We start from the raw sequence: 5,000 nt of genomic DNA, 5'->3' as shown, positions 1-5,000 counted from the left end.
CAAAATGGAAACAATGCAATGAATAATTTAACCAGCCCATTTCTTTAATTGCAATCTCATTGGTCAAAATGTTTTCAGTTGATTGACTATGACTTACTTTGAAACAAAATGCTTTCTTAAACTATCCCTACATTTCTTTCCTACGCCTCCATCCCTTTCTTCCTCACTCTCTTCGTTTCCCTTTTGTTTCTTTCACGCATAAAAACAAACAAACACACACACATACACACACACACACACACATACACACACACACACACAAGGAGTTATTCAGTCAGCCTTCAATCTCTACTCTATTTCCCTCCCATCCTCTTAATGCACAAGCAGTCTCTCTCCCCTCCCCCTCTCGCTCCTCTTTTTCTTTATATATATACATATATATATATATATATATATATATATATATATATATATATATATATCTTTCGCGCTCTCTCTCGTGTGTGTGTGTGTGTGTGTGTGTGTGTGTGTGTGTTTATTTTACTCTCTCATCCTGTTTCTTGATATTACTTTCCCTGTCCACCCAGCTTCACATAGTTTCAAAACTGTACTGTGAAATTATAAACCCTTCTTTAACTTTTGGCATTTTGAAATCTTATTTCCTCTAATAAATAAGACAAACATCTCACATTAATAATTCTTATTTCATTGATTCTTTATTTAAATATCAAAAATTCTTCAAAAAGTGAGCAATGTCATAAAATTGTCGGCATTTTGTTTGTGTCTTATTTATTTTAAGGAGACCTTAGATAATAATGAATTACTACAGAAGTAATAATTGGATTATTTCAAAAATGTATATGTACATTATCAAATGTATAATCTTAGCTCATACAAAATTCAGTGATGCCAAAACTCCGGTTTCACCGGGAAAAAATCCGGTCCGGAGCAACATATTTCGGGTTACGAGCTACTTCCGTCAAATTCCGGTGAGGTCAAATTGTTCCAAGGATACCCCCCCCCCCATACCCTGCAGTCACTACTGCTACAACCACCACCACATCATCATCATCATCGTCATCGCCACTGCTACTACTACAACCACACACAACCACCATCACCACCACATCATCACTATTACTACAACCATCACTACCACTACTACTACTACAGCCACCACCACATCGTCTTCATTACCAATACACAACAACCGTCGTCACCACATCGTCATCACTATTACTACTACTACTACTACTACTACTACTACTACTACTACTACTACTACTACTACTACTACTACTACTACTACTACTACAACCACCACCATCACTATCAATACTTCTACAACCACCACCACCACACTATTTTCACTACCACTACTACTACAACCACCACCACCACCACATCATCTTCATTACCACTACTAATACAACCACCACCACCACACTATCATTACTACCACTACTACTACAACCACCACCACTACATCATCATCACTACCACTCCTACTACAACCACCACCACATCATCATCATCACTACTGCTACAACCATCACTACCACTACTACTATAACCACATCACCATTCATACCTCCACTACTACTACAACCACATCACCATCCCTACCACCACTACTACAACAACCACCACATCACCGTCCTCAGCACTACTGCTACAACCACCACATCACCATCCCTACCACGACTATTACAACAACTACCACATCACCATCCATGCCACCACAACTACCACCACCATCACATCACCATCCCTGCAACTACTATTACAACCACCACAACTCCACCAATCAGTGTTGCAAGCGCCGTAAAAATCCTTCAAACAAATTCAGCTCAAATCTCTCTCTCTCTCTCTCTCTCTCTCTCTCTCTCTCTCTCTCTCTCTCTCTCTCTCACTCACTCTCTCTCACTCACTCTCTCTCACTCTCTCTCTCTTTATCTCTCTATCTCTATCTCTATCTCTCTCTCTATCTCTCTATCTCTCTCTCCCTCTTTACACAAACACACATAAACACACACCCACCCAAATCATTAAATTGCGTTCATTGAATTAATTATCATGTTCAACTTCCTGTACATACCAATAATAGCTAATCACAAATACTTTGGCCTCAAATGTTAGCCTCGTTTGTTTTTCAAGTTCATGTTGCTCTACTTATCACTAGTTGCAATTTCAGCACTCACTCTCTCTCTCTCTCTCTCTCTCTCTCTCTCTCTCTCTCTCTCTCTCTCTCTCAAATACACATACACACACACGCACACACACACATACACACACTACAACCACCACCACCACATTTTCATCACGATCACTACTACTACAACCACCACCACCACCACATCATCACTACCATTACTACTTCAACCACCACCACCACATCATTATCATAACCACTACTACTACAACCAGCCACACCACATCATCACTAATACTACAACAACTGCCACTACTACAACTACAACCACCATAACCACCACATAATCATCACTCCTTCTACTACTACTACTACTACTACTACTACTACTACTACTACTACTACTACTACTACTACTACTACTACTACTACTACTACTTACTACTAATACTACTACTACTACTACGACTATACTACTACTACTACTATGCTACTACTACTACTACTACTACTACTACTACTACTACTACTACTAGTACAACTACTACTAATACTACTACTACTACTACTACTACTACTACTACTACTACTACTACTACTACTACTACTACTACTACTAATAATAATAATAATAATAATAATAATACCACTACTACAACCACCAACACCACATCATCCTCACTACCACCATTACTACAATCATTATCATTAGGTATTAACTCATTTGGAATAAGGAAATTTTGGGGTTGTATTTGGCAATGTGTGTATATATAATAAAATAGTTCTAATCAGTTATCTATTTATATCTATACAATATTTAGACGCAATACCAAATACCATCCCAATTCCCTTTTTTCGTGTGCGGTAATTCCTCTTTCAGCATAGAAATTCCTCCGAGTGCTGTCAAATTGAAAATTGGCGTCTCTGCAAATTTTACTATTCTCGTCAAATTTCCAATGCCCGTATCTAAGGAGTTGTTTTTGCCCATTGAATTGAATGTGCGTGAAAACGGTACCTCACTTCAAAGTCGATTTTCTCAAAACTTGATTTTTACACATTCCCTCCTTCTAATGGTCATATCTGGGCAATGAATAATCAGAATTTTATCAATTTGGTATCAAATTTTAAAGCATAAAATAAGCAATGATTGGGTACCAAAAACCCAAAATTGAAGAGTCCATCTCAATACCGTTTCGAGGCGGAGGATCACAATTTTTCTAAGGCATGGCGCTGTAAGATGAGACCCCATTCACAAATGTGATTTGAGACTGTCTTTTGGTCTCGCAAAGCACTTGAGTAGCTTCCCAATTCATGTTGTTTCTTAAAGCCACTTTTATTGTTTTTGTCTCTCTACATAACATCATACCGTCGTCAAAAAGCCTTACTATTGTTTCCTCCACCGTTCTCTCTATGGCATGCCATTTATGTGTATCAGAAACAAGAGCAGCTCATGTAGAGCCCCTTGTCACAGACAATGACAGTACTTGCACAGACAAGGGAATTTCATTTCTTTATCTACCGTATAATATCTTGACTTACTGACTTAGATGCCTTTCGCGTCTCGACCGAAAGATCGGGTCGCCTTGGCTGTTTCCAGTATTTCCTGTGTGAGGTGTCTCCAATATTGCCGGTCCTCTGCTAGGGTTCTCAGATTTTCAAGGTCCCCTGCCGTTATGAGACTAATGCTTTGTCCAAGTGTTGTGAGGTTTTTGTTTAGGATCACGGGGAGTGTTGTGATCGGTCTTCCTCTGAAAAGGTTCCCGTGTTTTTGGAAGTATCCCGACATGGCTTGGTTTGCTGGTATGTTTTTGTCCCTGCGTAGTATGTGACCGAAAAGTTGCCATCGTTGTTGTAAAATGTCAAGGGAGATTGGTCTTTCTTTTGTGATCTTATAGAGTGATTCATTTGAGATCTTTTTGGGGTATTTGATGTCCAGTACCCTTCTTAGCTGTGTGCGATGGAAGGCATCCAGATGTTCTTCTTCGGATTTTGTCAACGCCCAAGTGCCGCAGTTATACAGAAGTACCGGTTTTACAAGAGCATGGTACAGTTTCAGTTTGGTTTTTCTCTTTATTTTGTCACCTCTAATCCATACATTGGTGAGTTTACTGAGTGCGGCGTTTGATAGCTGTTTTCTTCTTTGTACATCCTCGGTGTCTCCAATTAGTGAGCCGACTTTCTTTGTTCTTTTCCATTCCTCTTTGTTCCTCGATATTGTTGTAAATTCGGTTTTATTGGCATTGACTTGGAGGTTATATTTCATGAGGGTATTTTGTATGATGTCTATATTTGCTGGTGTTGATCAAATAAAATCGACATCATCTGCATAGGCGATTTCTCTAGGGATTGCATTCTCAATATGAGTCGTTGGTTTTGGAATGACTTTTCGAACTTCTTTCAGAGCGTGTTCTAAGTATATTGTGAACAGAATCGGGCTCAGACTATCTCCTTGGGGGGTCCCGATGTTACTTTCGAACTGCGTCTGTTTTGTGGCCCCGTATATCCTTGGTTGTATCTTTGTGTTGCTGAGGAGAAATCGGATTATTCGGAGCTCGTCTTCGTCTACTATTTCTGTTAATATCTCCAAAAGTTTTCCTCTGTCGATCGTATCAAAGGCTGCGGACATATCGATTCCGGTTATTGTTATGGATATGTTTTCTTTGAGTGCCTTTGCTGCCAACCATTAATGTCCATACAACGTCCGATGTGCTTCGGTCTTGGCGAAACCCGCTTTGGCTATGTGATAGATAATTTTCTATTTTCGGTCTAATTCTGTTGAGGACAATAATATCTGTGGATGATTTAATAATATATTAGGCGCTACACGAGAGTTGTTTGGCGTGCCAAATAGGATTCAGTAGTCTGATGTCACGCCGCCTGGCAGCGGCGGCCATCTTGGTTTTAAACT

The sequence above is a fragment of the Berghia stephanieae genome, chromosome 14 (assembly GCF_034508935.2).
Source record: "Berghia stephanieae isolate SIO BIC M18660-M18661 chromosome 14, UCSD_Bste_1.3, whole genome shotgun sequence".
NCBI lineage: Eukaryota > Metazoa > Mollusca > Gastropoda > Nudibranchia > Aeolidiidae > Berghia > Berghia stephanieae.
The sequence above is the reverse complement of the archived record's forward strand: the minus strand, read 5'-3'. Positions refer to the sequence as shown.